The sequence below is a fragment of the Vombatus ursinus genome, unplaced genomic scaffold, assembly GCF_900497805.2.
Source record: "Vombatus ursinus unplaced genomic scaffold, bare-nosed wombat genome assembly UNPS02011572.1, whole genome shotgun sequence".
In the NCBI taxonomy this organism is placed as follows: domain Eukaryota; kingdom Metazoa; phylum Chordata; class Mammalia; order Diprotodontia; family Vombatidae; genus Vombatus; species Vombatus ursinus.
In genome coordinates this window covers 1092422-1119259 of record NW_020951350.1, presented here as the reverse complement: position 1 = coordinate 1119259, position 26838 = coordinate 1092422, and the positions used below count along the sequence as shown (strand labels likewise).

At 38.5% G+C, this 26838-nt stretch overlaps 1 protein-coding gene across 5 annotated transcripts in view; it reads right to left on the bottom strand.

Annotated features, from left to right (window-relative positions):
• The window catches only part of DICER1 (dicer 1, ribonuclease III), a 96144-nt gene extending 71013 nt beyond the window's left edge, over positions 1-25131 (bottom strand). Inside the window, exons 1-4 of one of the 5 annotated variants that reach the window (XM_027856534.1) lie at positions 25044-25131; positions 20992-21040; positions 2784-2850; positions 2056-2156 (exon numbers count right to left, since the gene is read on the bottom strand). The gene's annotated coding sequence lies outside the window, so the exon portion shown is untranslated. Of the gene's footprint in view, positions 1-582; positions 648-2055; positions 2157-2783; positions 2851-20991; positions 21041-25043 lie in introns of those variants that run through there. The other 4 variants (XM_027856533.1, XM_027856535.1, XM_027856532.1 and 1 more) reach the window with 4 other exon arrangements.
• Positions 25132-26838: the final 1707 nt, after the last annotated feature.

Below are 26838 nucleotides of genomic sequence, written 5' to 3'. Positions count from 1 at the left end.
CTCTTCTTAAATATATTTTTTCTTAAGAATAATAATATCGGGCAGCTAGGTGGCACAGTGGATAGAGCTCCGGCCTTGGAGTCAGGAGGACTTGAGTTCAAATCTGACCTCAGACACATATCACTTACTAGTTCTGTGACTCTGGGCAAGTCACTTAACCCTAATTACCTCAAAAAAACAAACAAAAAAAGAATAATAATATCTAAATTAATTCAAATTTCCTAAACACATAGTAGTTGGGCCTGGAAACATGCTTGTTGTTTGGTACAAAGATATAAACTTAAAATTTTTAAAATTTCAGGAAATAATCCCTCCTGAGATAACTTTCAGAAAATTATGTATGAATTGGTGGAGGTGGGGGCGGTGGGAGGGTGGGGGATTAAATGCCAGAGAGAACTGAAGGCTACATGTCTACATGAAATAGAGAACTGGCATGACAGTTTGAGAGCTCTCATTAGAGCTTCATTCCTGCTTTAAAAGACTCATGTGGTTCCAGATTTTCAAGGAACCAACTCTAATGAAAAAAAGAGAAACACTCTTTTTACAAACATATAAAGAGAAGCTGGATGTCCTTACACGTACCTGATTTGTAGTTTGCCTTCATAAAGACTGTGGGAATTTCCTCTTGGGTGCCTTCTCTTTGGGCAGAGCAAGATCTCAACTTTTTCCACTATTTTCTTGTATTGTTTAATGTGCAGAACGTCTCCAGTTTCTATTTGCTATCTGCCTGAATAAATGGATTTACTCACTGCTCGCTATTTGAGATGGTCTTTTGTGTAACTAGCATATGATCGGAAGGAGTCAAGCTTAGGTTCCCTTTCTCCTTTAAGAGATAACTGTTAAGAGAAGCTAGTGGCTTTGTTATTTTAGAACTTGAAAAAAAAATGTCCTCAGACCAGAAATATTTGGGGGTAGGGGTTGGAGAGAGGCCTCAAGTGCAAAGAGATAAAATTCCCATCCAGTACCCCATTTAAGAAGAGAACTGAGTGGCCAACTTCATGGCCCCTTTTCCTACACCTTTCCAGCCAGGAATCAAAGTCTCACTTGGAGAGGAATGGGTAAGATTTTAGAGACATTTATCTATGCCTACTCATGAGTTGAATTTAGACAACCTATGCTATCTGCATGGGACATGCACATCTTACATTAGCAACACACACTTTTGTATGTATGTATGTGTATATATGTATATGTGTGTTATGTATGTGTGTATATATGTATGTGTACATGTATATATGTATATATACATATATATTTAAATATGTATTGGGGAAAGGGAGAAATGTACAATTTTTAGCATTCCTGTGGTTAAGAGAATTTATTTCCAAACTACAGCTTTATCCTGACACACTTGAATGGTGAAATTGAATCTGACTGCATGAATTTTCAAGAATACAAAAGTTAGAATATGATCAAAACTTTGAATTTCTAACTGCATGAATCTTTAAAAACATAAAACAAATTAGAGTATACTTAAAACATTACATGATAGAGTTGAACTGAATATAGACAGCATTAATTTCTTTAGCAAAGACAGCAGATGTAGTCATGTTACTTGCTGTTTCTCCCACAAAATTTTAACTTGTCATTAAAAAATTTAATATGGGAGCACAGCTATGGTATTACATAGCATATGCAAAGCTAAATTCTGAGCCTTAAATGAAAATCATTTAGTTAAAAATATTAGCTCCAGAAACTTTTAGACTCTCATTCTCTTTTTTCATTTTACAAGCCATGTGTGATTGTGACTTCGTCACAATCTCTTTTAACTTCAGTTCCCTCACCTGGACCATAGATCACAGAACTAAACCTAGAAGGAACTTCTAAGGTCAGCTAGTCTACCTCCATCACTTCAGATAAGGAAACTGAAGGAGGTTATCAGTTATGATTCATACAGGATCTTAAAGGTAGGAAACAGAGATGAGATTTAACTCAAGTTCTCTGATTCTAGAGTCAGTGTCTGTCCCCACTATACCACAATGCATCTGCAAAATGGGAGTACTACTAGCAGTACCTACTTCATAGGGTTATTTATTTTTTGAATTTTAGATTTACCGTTTTAATTTCTGAGAACTCTGTGTTGCTGTTGGATGAACTGCATTTTGACACTGATAGCAGTTTATAAGGGAAAGTCACACCATGCCCAAGCTTCTGCTCTAAAAATAAACAAATAACGAAGTTTGAGACTTTCATAAAAATGAAAAACAAACAAATCCAAAAGGGAAGAACATCACCTGGTATAAAGGGATTAATAAAAGAACACACTATGTGTCAAAAGCAAAGAAAATGATCTGGTTTTTTTTTCTCAGTTAACTACATTTCAGAGTTCTCTATAAACAAATAACAAGTCAATTATAATAAAAAGCTAATTGCCAGAAATTTGAGAAAATGAGACCATTCAATACAAAATTTCCAAAAAAGTTGTTGGGGAGAGTAGTAACAGGGAAAGGGAGGATAAGTTTTAAAGACTGAGATTTACATTTTTCTTTACATAATTTGCAAAGATAATTATTACAACATTCAGAGATGAATTCTTCTAATGGTATCTGAATTTAGTTAAAAGGTATAACTAATTTCAAAAAGAAAGCACAGATGACTTTGTCAGCAAAAGGTAAAAAGACATTAGGATAAAAAGAACATAGGTGTGGATGCTAGCTGCCTACATTTACTTTTTAATTCTCCCTTATTAACTGCTCGTATCATACCTTTATAACATGGCTATAAAAATTTATAATTTCAGATGTCGAGGTTATATGTAAAATTACTTTGGTGTCTATGTTTACCTCAAAATGCTGATTCTGAGTTCTTCCAGAGTTGCCAAGTTTGTAAATTTGTTTCACACTAGATAACCTAAAAGGTAATATAAAAAGAAAGAACATTTTTTTCTAACATGGCAGCATGTTTCGCTGAGTTTTAAAATTTAGATCACTAGGAATCAAGGTTTTTAAAAATTAGATACTCTTTTTCCACCCAGACAACAGAATACTTCTGTAAGGGCTGCTCTTTAAAAGGCCTCAAAGAAACTAATATTTCCTAGCATACCTTATAAAGAAGTTAATAGACCAATTATATTTAAATGGCTTTTTAATACCACCAAATTTAATAATATAAGTTTCAAACCACTTAACATATGCAATCATATTTTATGTTTTATAAAGAGTATTTAAAAAACAAGAAGAAAATAACTCTTAAAATTTGCTAAGTATTTAATTTCATTTCTAATGCATGCCATCTAGCATGATTCAAAGACAATACTGCCTGATAGTTTGCTTTCCTAGTTTAAACTAATCTCTATTCTACAAACAGTCTATGAAAAAAGAAAGGTCACAATGCTATAATATTAAATTATTAAAAACAGCTGGTCTTAATAGTTCTCTAGACAATTCTACTGGTGACAAAAGTATTAAAAAGACAAGTAAAATCTATTGGGAGCACCTTTTGTTTTGATGCTACAAAGCAATAAAGATCCAAGATTCTAATTTTAATTAATGAACATAGCTAAAATTACAAACCTGCCAATTTCTGCCAATTAGGCCCTTCTAAAAAGCTAAACATAACCCAGAATCCTGACAGGCCACACATCAGACACTTAGTCAAGTTCTAGTACAAACCAGCATGCTTAACCTACATTAGCATTTAAATACCATAGCTTTGGTGCAATCTTCCAGACAAAGGCTCATGGCAGCTAACTCTACCCAAATGAAAGCTAAAGGCATCTGGAGCTTCCCAATGAGATTTCCTCAACAATAGTCAATAGTGAATGGCTCCAACAAATTTCTAATTCATCTATTTTACTAGTGTCACATTCAAATACCATTAACTTCATAAATAGAAGCGTCAAGATTTCATTCCCACTCTCCTTAAAGCAAAAAATGCTCACCTCCCACACAATCCCAATGGCACACAAAATGGGAAACACAATATAAGAATCGTGACTGTTAAAAGACCAATAAGAAATATTTCTGCCCAACAATTGAAAGAAACTAAAAGAATTTTCAAGATCTTTAGGCTCCTAAGTAGGAAAATGCTACAGAGATTTAAGTTATCATTTTAAATATAAGACAAATATCTTAAAGAAATTTATAGCTAAGTCTTAGAAATTAAGGGTTTATATGAATGTAAAAGCATTTATTAAGCCCTTACCACATACCAGTCATAATACTAAGCACTAGGGATATATATATATACAAAGTATGACTGCTCCTGCCCTCAAGTGGTTCACATTCAAATAAAGAAAGACAACATATATATGGAGTTTTGGTCTGGGAACAACAGAATATGATGATGGGTTGAAGAAAAGGCAGTTGATTGTCAGTGTCCTTTCCAGAAACAATGAGTGTGGATATGCTTACAATTATCAGAGTAAGAAAGGTAGCAATGAATCAGTGTCTTCAAGGGTGACCAGAAAGACTTGCATTCAAGTGAGACCTCTGACATCTACTGGCTATGTGAATTTGGGCAAGCCACAATCTTTCAGAACTTTAAGCAAATCTCTAAGATTATGAAACTACAGAGGACTTGCACTGGTACAGAAAGTCTGCTCACCCAGGCATTCCCTATACCTATGAAATCAAAGTCTAGTCCCTATCCCTAACAAGTCAAAGTGGGGGAGGGAGGGATTGGGGAGCGGAGAGAGAAGAGCCTCGAGATGATCAGGGTAAACAAGCATAGTTCCAGGGAATTCAGACTTGACATTCTAATTCTTGGCAATCTAATTCTCAACTAGGATTATAGTCTGGAGAATAGTACTTCTTGCTACTTAAATATCAGAGATATTTTAAGATACTACCAAATCACATTGATTGAAGAAGTGGGAAATACAGTATAAAGAGTACTGGTCTTGGATCCAGGAGACATGGGTTCAAATCTCAAATCTCCTACTCTTCAGCTGTGTGTCTTGGACAAGTAATCTCAGTTCTCTGAGGCTGTTTCCTTGGTTATAAAACAGGGACAAAATAGTTGTACTAACTACCACAAAGAACTATTGAAGGCAAAATGCTACATAAACCATAAAGCAACATAGAAATTATCCCTAAAAGAGCAATTCCCCAATAAATAGTCAAATATTATGAACCAGCAGTTTTTGAAAAGCAATAATTAACAAACTATTAACAGCCACATGAAAAAATATTCCAAATCATTAATAATAAAAGAAGTATATACATATATTTTTTAAAGCTAAGGTTCCACCTCATATCCATAACCTACAAAAAGAAAATAACAACTGTTGGAGGGGCTTTGAGAAGATAGGCACTAATACACTGCTGGTGGAGTCGTGAATTGGTCCAACCATTCCAGAAAACAATTTAGAGCTACATCCCAAAAGTCACCAAACTGTGTATGACTTTTGATACACTATTATATACCTCAAATAGGTCAAAGATAAAGGAAAAGAATCTACAAGAATAAAAGAATTTATAGCAGCACTTCTTGTTTACTAAAGAAATGGAAACAAAGTATCCAATAATTGAGAAATGACTAAATAAATTATGGAGAATATTGTGTCATAAGAAGTGTCAATAAGAAACATCAGATTTGGCTAAGATTCCTTAAAACCTAGCCAATAGCTCACAAATATTCAGATTCCTTAAGAGTTTGGCCAATATGGCAGATCTTTAATAAACATTGTCTTTGGGGGCAGCTAGAGGGCACAGTGGATAGAGCACCGGCCCTGGAGTCAGGAGGACCTGAGTTCAAATCCAGCCTCAGACACATAACACTCACCAGCTGTGTGACCCTGGGCAAGTCACTTAACTCTAACTGCCTCACCAAAACAAACAAAAAAAACCCCTTGTCTTTGGCTGGAAAAAAAAAAAAAAACCATCAGATTCCACAAAACGTGGAGAGACTTTTATGAACTGGCAAAGTAAACCAAACAGAACCAAAAACATATATAATTTATATAATTAATGAAAAAATGTAAAGGAAAGAAATTTGAAAGAATTAACTCACATCAATGCTATCAGCATCTAAAGATTCTATATGAGTGTGATGATGAAGTATGTTTCCCATCTCTTGGTTAAGATAGGAAGAATGAGACACACATTTTCATATGTGGCCAATGGGTGAATTTGTTCTGCTTGACTGGGGAGTTTTCTGAGCAGAAGATTGGGGGTGGAGTGGGTAGGTAATGAAAAAAAGTTATGGAAAAAAAAGAAATAAAAAAAATCAATGAAACATTTTTAAAAATACATATAAAAAGCAGAAGTTCAGAAGGTGATACACAAGTAAGGCAGTTCTGGTACTACTATGCTGATTTTAAAAAACAAACTGTACAGAATACAAGTTCTAATTCACATTTTATCCTCTTTTGTTTGTTTACTGAAATGGTTACAATTACAGATGTTTAAATTTAGAATAAAAATAAAAGAAATTATTCCTAGGAGGTTTTGAATCTTTTTTTGCTTTTATGAAGAATACTTATTATAAAATTATTGTATATCCTAACAAATTATATCTGGAACATTTACAAATCCACAGTTACTCAAAACCTCCATAATTCTGCACACATTGAACCTCTTTCTCATACTGCAAGGTGCAGTCATCAGAGAGATATTAAAATTATTGACACTGAAATTAGAATTTAAAAGAAGTCTGATAGACAAATCTTTGGGTTATTTTATCATCAAATATATCCTTCTGTTGTTGTTTAGTCATTTTTCAGTTGTGTTGAACTCTTAGTGACCCTATTTGGGGTTTTCTTGGCAAATGTACCGGAATGGTTTGCTATTTCCTTTTCCAGCTCATTTTACAGATGAGGAAACAGAGACAAATAGGATTAAGTGACTTGGCCAGGGTCACACAGCTAATTAAGTGTCTAGGCCGGATTTGAACTCAGGAAGAACAGTCTTTCTGACTCCAGGTCTGGAGCTGTATCTAATGTACCACCTAGCCAAAAGTATATCTTAAATAGGCAATTAAGGCAGACAATAATCCAGTCCCAAAACTGAATAAGAAGAAAGGGCTAGATTTCATTTGGGAAATCATGCAGCACTTTCAAGTGTCTGAAATAAATCCATTTTATTAAAGCTTCAACATTTGGCCAGTCATGCTACATGACTACAATTCAAGGAACACCACAACCACCCAAAGTGATCCAAATTCTGTGGAAAGGTACATGGAGATCAAGAGTAGTCTGCAGCACATTACCATCAATGAGTTAAAGGTTAAAACGTTTTTTTTGTCTGGCCCAGATTTTATCCACATAGTGAATTTTCTATGTGAATGACTATCAGGCAGCTGGTGGCATAGTAGATAAAATGCTGGGCCTGAAGTCAAGCAGACCTGAGTTCAAATTCAACCTCGAGACACTAGCTGTGTGACTCTGGGCAAGTCACTTAACCTCTATTTACCTTAGTTTGGTGTTGTTCAGTTGTTTTTCAGTCTTGTCTGACTCTTCGTGATCCCATTTGGAGTTTTTCTTGGCAAAGATACTGCAGTGGTCTGCCACTTCCTTCTCCAACTCATTCTACAGATAAGGAACTGAGGCAAACAGGGTTAAGTGACTTACCCAGGGTCACATGGCTAGTAATTGTATGAGGCCAGATTTAAACTAAGGAAGATGAGTCTTCCTGACTCTGTGCCACTACTGTGCCACCTAGCTACTTTGAGGATAATAACATCACCTACCTAGTAGGGATGTTGTGAGGATCAAATGAAATAATATTTGTAAAACATGTAGCATTTGTAAAATATGTGTGCCTGGCACACAGTAAGTACACATAAATATTTATTCCCTTCCTCCTTCCCAACCCTTTCTCTTTCCTTCCCTGTCAGCAACTCTTCTGCAATGTCTAGTCTTAAAGAACTGCTTGGGAGCACTGGGAGGTTAAGTGACCTTCTGAGGGTTACTCAGGGAGTATAGGTCAAAGGCAAGACTTCAATCAATCAGCCAACTAACCAACAAGGAAAAGGCAGCTCCCTCACCATGGTCTCAGCTTCAAAGTGATTATCCAGCAAATGTATAACTGGAAAAGGAGATAAACTAAGCATTTATCAAGTATACAATAACTTACAACCACTATTCAGAGAAATGAAAATCAAATCACCTCATACTGATCAGACTGGCAATGACAATAGGAAAATTACAACTGCTGGAGGGGCTGCTGGAAAACAGAAATGTGAATGTATTGTCTGTGGAGCCGTGAATTGGTCTGGCCATTCTGGAAAGCAATTTGGAACTAGGCCCCAAAAGTCACTAAATCATGGTCCTTTGACCCTAAGCCCATAATGCAGAGATCAAAGAAAGAGGGAAAAATATCCATAAGTATAGAAATATTTATAGCATCTCTTTTTGGGGTTATAAAATAAGTAGAAACTAAGGGAGTAGCCCACCCAGAGGGGAATAGTTAAAACAAATTATGGCATATGAATGTAATGGAATATTATTGTGCCAGGAAAAAATGATAAAAAAAAGTTTCAGAAGAAACTAGAAACTGATACAAAGTGAAGTGAGTATAGCCAGAAGCACAATTTATAAAATGATAGCAGTATTAAAAAGAAAAACAACTTTCAAAGACTACAGAACTCTGATTAAATGTAATGATAAACCACAATTCCAGAGGACTGATGAGGAGGAAGCATACTACTTACTTTCTGCTAGAGAGTTGATGTACTTAAAAAGCAGAGTGAAAACTGCATTTTAGGAGAAGACCAATGAGAGAATTTGCATTATTTGACTATGCTTATGTTAGGAAGGTTTTCTTTTTCTTTTCTTTCTCTTTTTATTGTTGCTGTTGCTCAGTTGTTGGGGGTTGATAGAAGCTGGGAGGGAGAGAAAACAATGGGTTCTTAATTGGAAAAAATTTAATTAAAAAAAATTAAGTGAATATTGACATTAACCAAACCTCTAATTTTCCATGGAGAGTTTACAGGAAGATATAAAAAAGAATTACATAGGAGGGTAAGGCATGAGTTGAGGTCAGTATCACTGGAGAAATTACCCACATTGATGAAATCAGATCCATTGAAGTGTTGAAATAAAAGGAATGTGCCATTGAAAAGATGTACAAGCATTTTGTTTACTAATACTGCATTAAATAAAGGCAGACATGTCTGAACAGTCAAAGACGCTCAAATGATTTTCCCTTTTTTCTTTACTGATCTTTTCCTAATGGACAAAATTTATAATATCTCCTATATAAAACTGTATTTTAATGTCAACTTTTTTGTTCCATTATCACAATAAATCTAAAGTTTTCAAATATAGTTAATAATTTTCTCAGAAAATTCATGCCAGAAGGATGAAAAGCAAATTTAACAGTATAGCAATAATGTATCCAGTGACTAATACAAAGTGATAGTCATCTTAACACAACTGACCATTCCCTGGTTCTGGATACACTCCCCTCTCCTAGCTTCTGAGAAACTGTCTGATTCTTTTCCTGCCTCTCCACTCTCCTATCTGCTTTAGTGAATTTTTATATTCTTCCTGACTTTGGAAGGACATCTCCCACAGCTCTACCTTTGCACTCTTCCATCTACTTCCATCTAGCAATCTCATTCACTCTCATATTTCAAGCAATATCTGGCTACACAACTAACTTTAAGTTAACCCTGGAATTTACTATGTATACGGACTTACAGATACGCAGTCTTACTTGTTTCTAATCATTTAATAAAAATTTTTAGAAAAGAAAAAATCTTGCAGATTGAAGTATACTTTTTTAACTTTACTTTTCTTCTTTGTTTTTGTTTTGGGTTTTTTGTGTCTGTGTTTTCTTTTGCAACATGGTTAAATGGGAATCTGTTTTGCACCACTGTACATGTACAATCTATATCACATTATTTGCCTTCTCAAGTGGGAAGGGGAAAGAATTTGGAAGTCAAAATTTAAAAAAAAAGAATGCTAAAGGTATTCTTACATGCAACTGGAAAAAATAAAATACCAAAATTTTAAAAATTAAAGGAAAAAACTCACAGTATGTCACACAAATGATGACTACCAAAACCTAAAGACTTAATTATTTATCATTTTAGAGACTTTCATAGGATTAGAGATTTAGAACTGGAATTTCAAAGATCATCTAGGTCAACTCCCTCACTTTACAGATACAAAAATTGAGGCCCAGAGAGTTAAATGTCCTATTTAGGTTCACAAAAGCATAAGTCGGGGCAGGTAGGTGGCACAGTGGATAGAGCACCAGCCCTGAAGTGAAGAGGACCTGCGTTCAAATCCAGACTCAGACCAAACACTTGACACTTACTAGCTGTGTGACCCTGGACAAGTCACTTAACCCCAATTGCCTTTAAAGAAGGAAAAAAAAGTATAAGTTGCAGAGCTAGGATTCAAACCCAGGTCTTATAATACCAGTCCAGGGCTTTTTCCCTTCAAAACCACTACTAACTATTCAAAACCAATAATCAATGACTGCCAAGTAACATGTCTACTTGGCAAATCATAATGAACTAGGAAATATTTGAATTACTCATTTAATTACAGTTACTAATTACAGTTACAAGAAGCATAACAATTTCATTAGGCCATAAAGAATTCAGGTTACATTAGAGAGGTTTATACAATATCCTATTTGTAAGGACAAAAAGTCACAGTATATCAAAAGGTTTTACTTTGAAAAAGAGAAAATAAATAAGAAAATAAATAAATCAATAAACAAGACCCAAAGATTTCAGGACAAATATTTCCCAGTGTCAATAACAGTCCCGTCTGTTACTGACCAAGAACGTTCACATATTCCATTCCTCCCTGTGCCATTTCCAGGCCATGGATACTCCCTTTTCTGTCTCATTCAGTGTCCACATCCTTCCTTGGATACTGCCAGACAGGCCAGCCCTGCCACATATTGCCTGGCATTAGTGTCATCCTTCCCATCCTGACTACCCTTAATCTAGACCTGCAGGTCCCCAGAATACCCAATCACCCGGTTCTTTCACTGTCCTTTGGCTACCAAAATTCCATCTCCTTTCTCCATCTTCCACTATTGCCTGACTTTCACTGCCTTCTGGAACAAAGAACGATCTATAAACTCCCCTTCTCTTTCCAGCTTGTGGGTCTCATAAAAACCTAAATTTCGCCACATGGTCCTTGTGTTTGTCCACCTTTCTAATTGTCTGCTGCTCTCCCGCCTTGCCCCCACTCCCAGTCCACATGCCCCAGGAACACACAAAATGCCAAGCAGAGAATCTTCACACTTCCTCCTAGAGGTCACTTCCAGACCCTTCTCTGCTTATACCACACTCTGTAACTTCTTACAAGGTGAATTTCATTTTATCCATGTCACATAATCTTGCCTAGTCTCAGACCACCATGCCTTTTACCAGTCATCTTCATGCTCTACATGCCATGTCACCATGAACATACCCTCCTTTCCAACTCTGGCTCTAAGAACAGAAACCATGTCAACACTATCATTAATAACAAGGACAAGTCAATCAGCTGCCCTATTATTCATACCACCATTCTCTTTGACTTCCCTCACCAAAATACTCTTACCTGGTCACCACTCTCCCTGATGTGCTCTCTTCACCCTTAGGATGTAAGCTACTTGAAGACAGGATCTGTTTTGCTTGCTCATATTTTTATCCCAGAATTTAGCAGTGTTTGTCACAAAGTGAATGATTCATAAGTGTTTCTTCTTTATTCATTTATTTATATCAATTTGCAAAATGCCCAGATCTGTTGCTGTTATCTACTAGCCCCCAGGTCACACTTTTTCCTTTTCTCAAGAGACCCAGTACCTGCCTCAGTCTTCCTCTCACAACCCCAACTTTTGTTTTTATCTTTCAAACTTCAATATTCAAATTGATATACCCTCAAAGACCAAGTTGTTAATTCTCTTTCCAAGTGTCTCCATCACAGCTCTCATTTATTTTTCAGTTCTTTCTTCTATCACTCTCGTTTTAATCCTAATACCATTTTAAAATCCAAAATCAAACAAACATTTATTAAGTGCCTACTGTGTTACTATGTGATCAGGCACTTCGTGCTAGGTGCTAAGGACACAATTAATAACAAAACAATTCCTGTCCTTAAGGAGCTTATAATCTAATGGAGGGAGACAACACAGAAAAGGAGGCAGGAAAGTAGGGGGTGGGGAGAGGACAACCAGGGCTACAGGGTTCAGGAGGATCTTGTTTTGTAGAGTTGAAAACAGGCATAGCAGCAGATGCAGAGTGGAATGAGCCCAAAAGTCCAGATTCTATAAACTCTATAAAGGAAGGCATTGGGAGGAACTTAATACTCCACCCTCCAGCCCTACAGTCAGAGGTGAGAGGAAGGTGCTAGTCAAGGCTTGAATTAGCAGCACAGTGATGAGATTAGAGGTGATGAGGTTAAGCTGGGAAGGGCATCTTGGTTGAAACTAAGAATCATTTCTTCTAGGAATTCTAAATGATCTTGTAAGCACCTTACATTTTCTCTGAAGTTTTGCTTATAGATGTTTTGGAATTATTTTCTTCTGGCTTTATGTCTTGGGCATCTCTAGTCTCATAATAGCTCTTTAGCTTTTTCTGTTTAGTCATTCTTCCAGTAATATGCTCTGGATGCCCTGGCATTGCAGACCTAAGTAGGGAGCTCTTTCAGGGATGAATCTGTGAACCTGGAACCTCTGGAAGATCCTTCTGCTATGCTTTCCTGGGCAGGGGACCAAGTCCACAATCTGTTCTGAGTGATTCTGTGCTGGGAGCCACTAGGTACTGAGTTTGTACTGAGTCCAGGCTCCAGATCTTGGGCTGCTTGGCTGGGTCAGAGCTCTGGACACTGAGGAGCAGTTGGCCCACGGGAAATAGGGTATACTAATTCCACTATACTATGCTCTAGGCTGTCCTAACTGGCAATCCTTCTGGGAAACTTCTTGTGTTGTGCCGGGGTCAGTGATTAGCTCTGGGTGTCCCCACAGTGCTGCCAGAGTTCTGAGTTCTGGACCATGATCTCAGGCTGTTCCACAGTTATTGCCCTAGTCACTTGCTTGCAGGACAAATTTATTATCTTGGGCTTGGAAAGATGAGCGTCTATATCTTCTCCTTTAATTTAATTGTGAAGTAGTTGTGCGAGAAGCTGGGCTATACTGCTTCCTCCTACTATGTCCATCAACTGACTTTTTGACAATTCAGACAGGATATCCCATAAGCATCTTAAACTCAATATGTCCAAAACAGATTCATTATCATTCCCCACAAAACTTTCCTCCCTTCCAAAATTGCCTATAAGCCACCACTATCCTCTCAGCTACCCAAACCCTCAACCACAGTGCCACTGACTCCTCACTCTAACTCACCTCACACAATCCATTGCCAAATATTGTCATTTTTACCTTCACATCTTATGTACTCCATCACACAACTCACATAGCCGCTACCCCAGTTCAGGCCTTCATCACATCTTGCCTGGACTATTGTAATAGCTTCTAACTGGTCTCCCTAGCTTGAATCTCTCCCCATTGAAATCTATCCTCGAATTAGCTGCCAAGTGTAGATATGGCTCCCTATTACCCCCAGGATCAACTATAAGGTCTTTCTGACATGTAAAGCCCATTATAACCTGGTCCCTTCTTATTACTCCAGTCCTCTAATACTGTATCTCCCTCCATGCACTGTACAATACACTGGCCTACTTTCAATCTCTCAAACACTAGACTCTATTTCATATCTAAGCCTTTGCAGTGGTTCTGCTCCATGCCTGAAATGCTCTGCGCCTTCACATCTGCGTCTTTAGCTTCCATGGCTTCCTCAAAACTCAGCTCAAATCTCACCTTCTCAAGTTACATTTCCCCATTCCCCCAGCTGCTAGTACCTTCCCCTTTGAGATTACCTTCCATATACTCTGTATGGAACTACTATGCACCTTCTTATTTTCACATGTTCCCCACTAGAATATAAGCTCCTGGAGGGCAGGGACTGTTTTTAGCTTTCCTTATATCTCTAGAGCTTCCTGTGGGACACAGTAAGTGCTTAATAAATGCATAGCTTCTTCCTGAGCCTTACAACCCGTTCTCAGCAGATGAACCTGCCTCCTATATCACTGAGGAAATGGACATCATCTTTTGTGGGTTCCCCAATAGCCTGTTTTCTGCACTTCAAAACACCTCTACATCACCTCTCTCTTCCTTTGCTACAGTCTTTGAGGGAAAAATAATTCTTCTTTCCAAAGCCTCTACATATACCTTTGAACTATCTACTGGCTCCTTCCTCACCACCTACACATGATCTGCTCTCTACTCCATTCTGAAAAAATTTTCATTTGACCCTCCCTAACATCCCCTCAAATGATGATCCTATAGTTCTGCTCCCTTTCACCACAAAACTCCAAAAGAGAATCAATCATCTAGCGGAGTTCTTATCCTGGGACACAGGATTTTTTAAAAAATATTTTGTTAGGGGCAGCTAGGTGGCGCAGTGGATAGAGCACTGGCCCTGAAGTCAGGAGGACCTGAGTTCAAATCTGCCCTCAGACCAAACACTTGACACTTACTAGCTGTGTGACCCAGGGCAAGTCACTTAACCCCAATTGCCTAAAATATATATATATATATATATATATATATATATACACACATACATTTTGTTAACTGAATTTCAATATAATTGAGTTCCACTGTAATCCTATGTATTTTATGCATTTAAAAACATTACCTGAAAAAGGGGTCCACAAGCTTCACCAGATTGTCCATGGGGTCCATGGCACAATAAAAGTTAACCCCTGATCTCTACTCACTGCCTCCACTTTCTCACTACTTACTCATTTCTCAATCCCTTGCAATCTAATTAGCAATCCTACTCTATTGAATATACTCTTTCCAATGACCTCTTAACTGCTAAATCCAATGTCCTTTTCAGTCTTCATTCTCCAGAACCTCTCTAGAGCTTCTGACATGACTGCTCACATAATCCTCCTGGATACCCTCTTCTCCTTTCAAACATTTATTAACTGTTCATTATATGCCAGGCATTGTGCTAGACATGGAAGTACAAATACAAAAGTAAGACCATTCCTGCCCTCAAGGAGTTTACAATCTACTAGGAAGACATGATAACAGATAAGTTAACATAAGACATAAACAAAATACACAGTGATTGAGGGAACAATGGAAAGAAGGTTGTTCTTTGTAAGAATTATTTGCTGACTTCCCTTTCTCAATATCATTTGCCCATTTATCACCTATTACCAGTTTTGTAAATTCTGAGTAATCCTTGGTTTTTTTCCCTCTCCTTCATCCCCCACACCCAATTCCTTGCTAAATTTTGTCAATTTTACTTCCAAGATATCTCACTCAACCCATCATCACTACTCCCCAGACCATTAACTGCCTTCTAATTAGTCTCCCTGCTTTCAGTTTCCTCTTCTCCCATCCATCCTCCAAATAGTGTTTTAATAATCTCTCCCTAAGAAACAACGCTGACCACGTCACTCCCCTACCCAAAAAAGATTTCAGTAGGTCCTTACTGCCTAGAGGATAAAATACAAACTCCTCAGTAATATAAAGATCTTTGACAATCTGGTTATCAACCTACCCTTTCCAGCTTTATTTTACCTTATACTCAAGCACTCCACCGAAACTGAACTACTAGCTTTTCTCCACACCTAACATTCTACCTCCTATTTCCATGCATCCTATTCACCAACCATCCCCACGCTGGAAATGCATTCCCTCCAAGAAGTCATATCTGCCTTCAAGCCTCAGCTCAGGTGCTACCTCCTTAGTGAAGCCTTCTCTGATACCAGCTTTTGTCAGTGCTCTGACTCTCCTCAGATTACTTTGTACACAAGGAAAGGACAGTTTGCCCACAGTAAGCACTAAGCATTTACTGGACAAATCAAAATGCTTAAGGATATCACTCAGTCACATAAAAGAAACCTGCCTATCATATCTTCTGTTTTTAAAAACTGTTTTATAACCTGGTCGGTCTCTTTAAACTATTCTATTTCCTTTCCTCATAAAAAAGTTTCCTGCCTACTTCCACCCACTTATAACTTACCTCCAATCTTTTCCCCTTTAATCCAATGTATACATAACCAGTAGACTAATCTTTCTAAACTCTAATTTCATTACTCTCTACATGTACGACATACATATATATATGTACATGTGTACATATACATATATACACACATACATACACAGACACAGTCTCAGAAACAGGCCTAATTCATTTTTACTAGCATATCTTGGCTCAAACCGATCTACCTTCCAAATCAGAACACTCCTTATCCTTTCCTCCATACCAAGCCTATTCCTTCTTCAAAATCCACCAAAATTCCCTACTCCTCCATTATCCCTTCCAGGGTTATCCTGACATATGCTTAACAACAGGCTCTTCCTGAGGGGTGGGAGTGGGAAATGTACATTTGACATGTTTAAGTTTAATATGCATCATTAACATTTTCTCTATTATTTTCTTCAGCCAAGATAATCAACAAAACAATAAATCAAGCCCTGATTTGGGGTGTTTGCCCATTTCTGAGGTATAAATGCTCACAATGAAAATGTAACAATCAGTGAGGAAATAAAAGAAAGGAACCACTGCAATAAACAGAATAGCAAAACTGGAAGTTGCAATATTGTATACATACTCTGTATATATACATACAACATTGTATACACACACACCCTTCCACAACCACTCGAGGGTCTTTGATCTCTCCCCTCTTTTGAACTACAAAAGCACTTATTAGTAAGCTTACCATTCACTCAATACAATCATATACTTTTTTCTATTGTTAATTAATTGTTCATGCATTTCTCTTATCTCTCCAACTAGACTCAGGGATACTGGGGAAGAGAGGAGGTGTGTTGGTATTATGTGTCTCTTTGCATTATCTATAGGTATTTGTTGAATATGTAAAAGGACTCAAGGTTCAAAAAAACATTTTTACAAACTATTACTGGAATACACCTATGATTATATTTACCCCGTGTGCAGAAATAAGGCCAATGGATCAAAGTCGAAAGGAGGCTAATTTTAATTTAATAGGAAGTAAGGGTTTTTTTTTTTTTTTACAGGTCTTGTAATGTGAATGCTTGCTTGTCAAGTATACTATTGAGGCGATTCACTCTTCAGGTATGGTTTCGCCTCTAAGACCCCTTCTACACTTAAGTCTGAGTCTATATTTAGAAGGATGAACAGCAGGGATGAGAAGAAGAAGAATTTCTGTGGCCATCAGGCTTTTTGGGTCTACCATTCTTAAGGGACACGTGGAGTCTGCCTGTAACGTAAATCAAATTATTTTACAGCAATCCTGCCCACAGATATCAACACCTCCAAAATATGCAGGGAATATATTCTCTTTATCTTTTTCCTATCAGACCTACATTGTTTAGAGTAATCAGAAAGAAGGCACAATCGCAGTCAACACATACAGCATTTCAAGATCTAAATATCAATTCCATGAAGTCGGTATTACTACCACTACTTCAGACGTGAAGAAAGCTAAGGCTTAAAAGTTAAATGCATTGCCAACAATCACATGACTAAAAACATCTCAGCTTTAAGTTTAATTTGAGGTATGATGGACAGTCTAAGGAACTAGTGAAAGAATTCTAGAGTAAGAAGGTAAAAAGTAAAAAGAGCTCCTAAGAATAAGGATTACTATCTCAGGACAAAGCTGACAGGCTCTCTAATCTCTCCATCTACCCTTATTCTACTTTGCAACCACCCTAAGGAAATTGAAGAAAGGAATTACTGTAATAAACAGAATAGCAAAACTGGCAGTTACAATATTGTATAAGCTAGGTTAATTTTAATTTCCTCCATAGTACTAATAGGAATATAGCTGACAGGAAACAGGACCTGGCCAGCTTCTGAAATGGCCGTTAGAAGCTTTTAAGAACATTTTACTTCAGCAGCTGCCTTCCTGGCAAAGGGTCAGTCTTTTTCCTTGTTTTCAATAGGACACACTCAGGGCTATGCAGATTTCATACATTCAGTGAATACTAATCAAGCACCTACTACATGCAATGTACAGCACTGGGAGAGCTACAGAGACAGACCACGGTCTTGCCCTCAAAGAGGGCAATCTAGTGGATTTTTTTACTGAAAAATCAATTACTATGCTAGACACTGGGGATACTAATACAGAAAGTGAGACAGTCCCTATCCTCACAGAACTTACATTCTCCTCGGAGAATGTAATATCTATTCATATACAAAGTAAAAGATAAATGCATAGTGATTGGGAGGAGAGAAAAAGGGGAGGGGATTGCGGAGGACAGGGAAGTCAGAAAAGGCCTCTTGAATGTGGTTCTTCAGCTGAGACTTGAAGACAGCCAGGGGATCCAAGAGGCAAAAATGGGGAAGGAAGGCATTTCAGAAACGAGAACAGTTCAAGCAAAGGCCAAGAAGATGGGATAGCATATAGCGGGAATAGAAAGTAAATCAGTTTGAATGGACCAGAGAGTGTTTGAAGAAGAATAATCTATAATAAGGCTGGAGAAAGAGGCTGTAATCAGACTGTGAAAGGCCTTAAATGAAAAACAGAGATTTTATTCTCAAGATCACTGAAGGGAGCTGCTGAAGTTTCTTGAGCAGGGGAATGACATGTTCTTTAAGAATCTCAATTTGGCAGCTATGGAAACAACAGTTCAGATGAAGGATAGAATGGATGCAGGAAAACCATTGTAACAGTCTAATCAAGAGATCATTTGAGCCTGAACTAATGGTGGTTTTGATGTGAATAGAGGCAATGGGACAGATATAAGAGATACTGAAGGGGCGAAATTGCTAACACTTGGCATAACTGATTCAATAAGGGGGTGAAGGGAGGAGTGAGTGAGAATTGAAGTCCAGATGACAGCTAGGTTTTGAACTTGCATAACTGGAAGAATGTTGGTACTTTTCAAGTAAAGTCAAGGAACCCTAATTGAAGACCTCCTTATAGAAAGCCAGGAGGTAGAATACAACCATCGAAAAAGCCCAGGGTCAGGGGAGTGTCCTGTCAGAGGAATAGCTATAAGGTCAGTGTTACTAGATTAATGAGTACCTGGAAGGAGGTACAGTATAAGACTGGAAAGGCAGGAAGGAAGCAGGTTGTGAATGGTTTTAAACACCAGAGAGAGGATTTTACATTTTTTTCTGGAAGTAAAAGTAGGCTACTGGAGATTATTTAATTGGGGGTTGAGGGAAGAGGTTGACATGATCCGCTCTACACTTTAGGAAGCTCATTTTGACAGCTGAGTGGAGGATGGACTAGAGCGGAAAAAGCTTTGAGGAAGCAAGATCAACCAGAAGACTACTACAACAGTCCAGAAGTGAGATGATAAAGGCTTGTACCAGGATTACAGCAGTGTCAAAGAAAAGAAGGGAGCACGTAGGAAAGATGTCGACAGAAAAAGGACAGTTAGGACTAGGTAGAAAGATAGTAAGTTCAGTTTTGGATGTGTTAAGTTTGAGATGCCTATGGTACATACAAGTAGAGATGTTCAGATGGCAGTTGGGGACAAAGGTCTGGACCTTAGGAGAAAGAAGAAGCCTAGATATGGAAATGTGGGAATTATGAGCATAGAGATGATATCTGGATCCATGAGATTAGCAGCAGAGTATGCAGAGAGATAAGGGCTCAGGACAAAGTCCTAGGATACACAGAGGGGATGAAACATGAATGATGCTCCTGCAAAGGAGACCCAGAAGAATCGGTGCAATAGGTAGGAAGGGAACCACAACACAGCAGCAACATGAAAAACCAGGGAGGAAAGAGTGCCCAGGTGGAAGAGAGGTAGTAATCAATGGTGTCAAATGCTGAAAAGAGGTGATGAAGTTTGAGGACTGGGAAAAGGTCACTGGATTTAGTAATAAAAAGGTCATCACTGACCTTGAAGAGAACAGCTTATATTGAATGATAAGGAGGGAAGCAACACAACAAGAGATTGAGAAATGAGTATAACATGTAATAATCATTCTTCTTGGTTATAAAGAGTGTAAATATAATGGGCTTGAAGTAAACATATGCCATTGGATATGAGATATAAACCAACTTGCCCTGTCAAGAACCAAAGGTAAGCATTAGCCCTAAAGAAGCCAAGAGCAAAAACACTGACAGTCCAGATAGGGGCTAAGGATCTAGTTAACTCTTAGTATTAAAAAAAAAATAATAACCTATGCTAACTTAACACTAGTTTCAGGATTATCTGCCTGCTCTGCAATTCTCATCACTACTAAGAGATAACTGAGAGTAGTTTATTCTGCCATGGATCCAGAAAAACATACTATGCCCAAAAAGTGCATATGAATAAGATTTTCAAGAGGATGATTCATATTAAGGGACATTGAAAATAAGACCTCTCTAAAGAAACAATTCATCTTTCAAAAGAAACATCAATGTTACATGTTGAGATTAATTTGTTTCAAACATGAGTTTATTCTAACCAAAGTACCAATACTTCAAATCCAAATCAAATTATATTAGTGTTTTGAGTTTCCCTGGTTTCAATGGATTAATTTTTACCATGTTAATCATTCTTACACCTAAAGTTTGGAGGCACAAAATTCAATTACCTCTAAAATTATCCTTTTGTAGATGGAGAAAAGTTTTATCTAATTATTTTGATAGAGAAAAGCACATTCTACCTGTTAATTCCAGGTCTAGCTATAAATAACTTAGGAAGAAAAATCCATGCAAGTAATCTAACTTTTGTTGTTGTTTTGTTGTTTCAGTTATGCCTGACTCTTGGTGACCCCTTTTGGGAGTTTTCCTGGCAAAGATACTGGAATGATTTGCCATTTCCTTTTCCAGCTCATTTTACAGATGAGGAAACTAAGGCAAAGAAAGTGAAGTAACTTGCCCAGGGTCACATAGCTAGTTAAGTGACTGAGATTGGATCTGAATTCAGGTCTTTCTGCCTCAACCACATAGTTGTTAGTTAACTTGACATTTTCATATATTACTCCTGGTCTTATTAAAAAAAAACAAAACACCAGTTTTCAATAAAGATTAGAACATTAATCCTATAGAGAAAAATAAACTTCATCTTAGATTCTAGAAACCTTTTCTAGATATAAGGCAAAGAATAACTATCTCAAAATACACCTCAATTAAATTACCTAAAGAGAATCTTCACTTAACTGCAGGGGTCCCCTCCCTCCTGACTTTCTGGAAAAAAAGAAATCACAAAGAAACAAGTATATGTAAGTAATTTTGCTTGAACATACACACAAAACCATCAAGGATATCCTAGGGCCAGTACATATGCTATTAGTAAGCCTTTTTCATAAGACTCCAATGAGGGCATTATCATACCCTCTGTAATTCAGAAAACTGGGATCAGAGAGAGGAAGTGATTTGCCCATAGCACTGTGGCTAGGAAAGGGTAGGGAATTAAACCTGGGTCCCTCTGGCTCAGGGTTCTTTCCCATACATAACTTCTTCACGAAACATGCAAAGGAACAAAAACAAATTACAAAGGAAGATGGAAGGAACTGAATGCTACAGACAGACAAAACTGAAATATGCAAGACATATTAGTTCATAGTATAATAGAAAAGAGACATACTACACAGTACAATAACAGCTATTGATAATGATTTTAAGTTGTTAAGAAAGGATCAAACATTCAATACACTTTTTAAGGAGGCTGGGAAGTACTGCCATAAAATAAAACAAAAAATATTGCTGCTTAAACTGATCAACTTTCAGCTAGATTTCCCAAGCATTTCAAATAGCTATGGTCTTCTTTTAATACACTGACTGGTATTATCAGTTAAAATTAAATTAATCCATTGCCACATTTAGCCCAGTAATAGACAATGCTATTGACCCCTGCCAATATTAGTTTTGCAATAAATCCATTAATACATTATAACAGTATAACCAAACCCTATTGTGAAATCATGAAACTCCACTGTAACATCTTTTGGCCAAAAGTCCAGGACATAAATCAGATTATAAGATCAGATACATGTTCTAATTGGAAGGGCCCTTGGACACCACATAGGCTAAGCTTTTCGTTTAAAAGATGTAGAAGCAGAGGCCCAGGAATGTGAAGTAACTTGTTCACAGTCACTCAGCAGCACAGGCAGGATTCAAGCCCAGACTCTTACTTCAACTAAATGATACAAAGTATTCAAAGCACTGGGGACCAAATAATATTTTAGGTCACAGCTTGCCTGTCTGAACTCTTAAGATATGATTCACTCCTAAAACCCATTCTCCTTACTACAAATAAATGGAAATGGCCACAAAAGTGTACATGAAAAATCAGCAGCAAGGAATTACTATCTATAATGACAGACGTATAGTCGTTCATTTTAGCAGTTTCTTGAGAGCAATCTGTTCTATTTTTGTGTTTGCATATGCAGAGGCCAGAGCACTGCTTGTCACATGGGAGACACCTAAATGCTTGTTGAATTAAACTAAACACTACAACACAAAAACTACCAATACCTTAAACAGTTAGAGAATACTATGAAGGATTTGAAAATAAAAGTATTCTACGACCAAAACCAAGGAGGTTCAACTCATTACCAAAAATAATGTAGCTAAAGAATACATGCACCATACTGATAATCACATTCATCAGCAAAGTACAGTAGTCAGGAGAATTAAGTGTTCGGAGATGTATACTATACTCATAGAATTTCAGAATTAGAAGCAACTTTAAAGAGCATCTTACTTAGTTTGATGGATCTGTGATTTCATTGGTGTAGGTCTCCCCTCCATCAATGCAGATCAAAACCCCTCCATACCTTCTCATCCTGTACGATTCTTATTCCTGTCTTTCCATAGATCCTCCAGAGAGAGTCTACCCAACTCAATGGAGGTCTTTTTTTTTATTCTTTTAAAATCTTAAAGTGTACCAATGTACTACTACTTCTTGAAATGGCAGGAGTTGGAAGCATGAAAAGAAAAACCCTAATCTGTACAAGACATTTGCAGAAAAAGGAGTGAAAAATATTCTTCTCTCTTACCTATTTCACTTTTTCCAAACTCTAATTGATCAAAAAGTGATTTGGTTTAAGAAATGGGCAATGTAAACTCAGCTATCTATCAATAAAATGACTTAATAAATTGAAAAGATGTCAATAATTTTTATACTGCTTTCATCCTCCAAACTAAAATGGTTTATGATTATTACTAATCTTCAAAATACAATTATACAACAATGAGCATTAACTGTATACCATAAAAAACAGATTAACTAGCATGAAAAAACTCATATTGCAAAATAAATTGAGGATTTCAGTTTTGATATCAATCTCCATAAATATTAATAAGCCCTTCATCACAAATAAGTTTGTTCCTCAGATCACTTAAATTATCTTAAGGAACACTCAAGGCTCAGTTCTTTTAAAAAATTAGTTAATAAGTAATGTTTACTTCAGTACTGTCAACATTACTATTTCAATTCTTCAATGAAAAAAGGAAAAACTGCATATATTGTTTTTCTTTTGAACTTGCTTTTTATTCCTGTCAGTTCAGGAACTTTTATTTCCTCTGTAATCTACTGCAAAATAATAGCTATCCTAGACCAATATGGTAAAGGAGTAACTTTAAATATTAAGAAATTCCAATTAAATTTTAAAAGCCAAAGTGACCAGAATAGGAGAATAAGGCCATGTATAAAAAAGTATGTTCTAAATATTTAACGTATTAGTTACAGTTAATAAATGTCTGATGATTCAACTATAATTTTTTCAATCTATCAGATAAACATTATGATATGGCATAAGGTTCAACGGAAAGAGGGTTTGAGTCTAGCTCTACTTGCTAAATGACTTTGGTTAAATCACTTAATCTCCCTCACTGAGCCTCAGTTTCATCATCTGTAAAATGGAAATACTTTTTCATAGAGTTGTTCCTAGGAAGCACTTTAAAACTAAAGAGCTATGTAAATATGAGTTACTATTATGAACATAAGGGATCACACATATAAGGTGTCTACATATTCCCCAAGAGGCCTTCTTCATAAAGGTTAATTATCTCTTAGCATATTGATTCCACTAATTAAATGAAAGTACTCAAATGCAATATATTAGAAATTATTCAGTCAAGTATTTACTGAGAACATAGTATGTATTTAGCACTGTGCTTTTAAAATAGCCAGAAACTAGTAAAGATGCACTAAATGGCGGGCAACATGACCAAACCGATCACTTGAAGAAATCAATCCAGCTTTTCTGAAAAAAACACAAACCAGAATTGATGTGCCTTCTTTACTCAAAAGCATCCATTTCCTACTAGGCCAAAAAAAAAAAAAAAAAAAAGCCGTCTGGGATTCAAGACATCCCCAGCTCCCAGCAGAAGAAGCAATGCATAAAAACTGATAAGAGGAGGAGGGGCAAAAAGATGGCCTCTACCCACCTGCCAGTCAGGACTCTCCTCTGGTCATCTGCCAGCAAACACAAACAAGCTTTTCACTCTAAGTGATATCATAGCCTCAATCTTTCAGCCCTGCCATTTTTCAAGATCATTCCTGCCCGTTTTGAGAAAAAAAGGAATAAAACTAAGGCCAATAATAGGGAGAGGATACTTGGGGGGGGGGGATGGATTGGAACTCACCGCAGGAGGCGACAGGGACTGGGTTTGGGGCAATGTTTCGCTTCCACGATAAATAGGGTTTTTCCTATCATTTGTAGCTGACTTTACGGTTTTAAGTGCTCTAACAGTGCTTGTCCCGGACGGGATGAGGAAGAGTGCTAAGGAGGATCGAAGCATGGTTTGGCTTTTTTTGTTGTTTGGTCTCCCACTCCCCCTCATGTAAAATGCAAAGACACTTTGCAGAAAGGCCGCAGGCTCCATCCCCGGCTGGTTTTTGTTTCTCTTTTTTTCCAGGGGAGGGGTTGGGCCGGGGGGTGGGGGGGCGGGAGATGGATGGACCGCACACGGAGCCGCGGCGGGAGAGACGAGCCGGAGACAAGGCCGCCAAAGAAACGGATCACGGCTCAGGCCCGGTCCGCGAGATCGCGGCCAGCCCGAGGGAGGCACGAGCGGGCCCGGCGCCGGGGGCGGGGAGCCCGCGAATGGCGTCCTCGCGCGGCCTGGCCCGGCCTGGCCCAGCCGGCGGGAGGACAGGCCGCTCCGACGCTGGCTGGCGGGCAGGCCCGGCTGCGCGGCGCTCTCGCCCCGCCATCGTGGTTCATCCAGGGGCCGGCCTTACCTGCAGGATGGGGCGCAGAAGGGCTCCAGGAAGCATCGGACCCCGATATCCAGACTCCCCCCTCCCCTGGGCCGCTACAGCCCGAGCCTCATTGTGCCGCTGCCCGCCGCCGCCGCCGCCGCCGCTGCTCCCGCCGCCATTTGCTCTCGCTCGCTCCCTCTCTCGTTCGCTAGTCGCCGCCGCCTCTTCCCCCGGCTGTCAGGTTACTCCATTCACCTGGGCCTGGATCAGCCTCCGGCCGCCGCCGCCGCCGCCGCCGCCGCCCCTCCCCGCCGCACTCGCGGAGACAGCGCAGCGGCCGTATTCGGCTCCCCGCAGCTCCCCGCGCTCAGCCTGCGACAGCGGCGCAAAAAGGCTCTGAGAATACCACCGACTCGCGGCCACCCCCCCCCCACCTCCCACTTCTTTGCTTGCTCCCCTCCCATATTCTGCAGCCACTCACAGACCCCCTGACTTCCCTCCTCTCTCACTCAGTCACCCCCTCCTTGTCCTTCTGAGAGCGAGCCTGCGATTGGCCGAGGCCCGGGGAAAAGAAAGGTTAACCCGAAGAGTGGCGAGACAGAAGGGCGCGAGGTTGGAGTATTCGGGGAGGTGTTTTCGGCCCTGAATGAGACCGTGGACTAGCCTAGGATGGGAGCCCGGGCAGCAAGGGCTATTGCCCAGCACTACTGGACTGCCCCGGGGGCAGGCTCCCTCTTGGGTGTTCGGGAACCTAGTTTTCTTTTCTCACTCCTTACTATCTCCCTCAAGTGCTTAGGTGGACGGCATAGAATCGTAAGAGAGAGTTAAAAAGAATCTTAGAGATCAATCAATTGTCATTTATTAAGTTCCTACTATATGCTCGGCACTGGGAATACAGAAAAAGGCAAAAGACCCAGTCCATTCTCTAAAGGAGTTCCCACTCTAATCCTGGAATCAGTGAACTTGTTTTGATTTCTTGATAACGTATTTGAAAAATTTGTAATCTGGTCTATTTTATTTTATTGATTTAAAAAACATCATTCTGGGGAGTCTATGTGTTTTACCATATGACAAAAGGAGTCTAGGACACAGAAAAGGTTAAGAATCCCTGGTCTGCAGGGGATATAATATAACCTATTATAAAACAGCAGTCATCACAATCAGCTGGTATTGGCTAAAAAAAAAGTCTAGATCAGTGGAACAGAGTAGACAAGGGAGAATCAGAAACAATAGAACTCAACAACCCAGAGTCCTATGAAAAGAAAACCATAAATTACTTTGGAAGGGACTCTCAATTTTATAAAAACTACTTGGAAAGCTAGAAAGCAGTCCGGCAGTAATTACACTTAGGCCAACATCTTTTACCACATTCCACAATATTAGTGGAAGGCCTAGCCCCAGCATCCTGTTAGTTCAGGTTCTACTTTAGGATGAAAAGAAGCACTCCTAAGTCACTGAACAGTTTACAAAACGAGGTTTACTTCGCCCTAACATAGGAAGGATGTTAGAGGGGATATCCACAGCAGAACAGGATATGGTGACTCCTATGGTTTTCAGATCTCCACCAAGCCAGGTCCCCTTGACTCTCCCTCATCCCTTGGTGTGATCTTCTATGCCAGTAGGTGACCAGGAAACCTTGTCTCAACAGAGGCCACCAGGAAGCTGGCTCCAGGGAGGCATGACTTGAACCTTGCCCCATGCCTAGGCCAATCAAGTCTTGACTTTGTCCACACATGGGGAGGTAAGGGGTGAAGAAACCTCTGGTAGATACTGGTTCTATAACAATAAATTCAAAATGGATAAGTGACTTTAATATTAAAGATGACACCGTAAA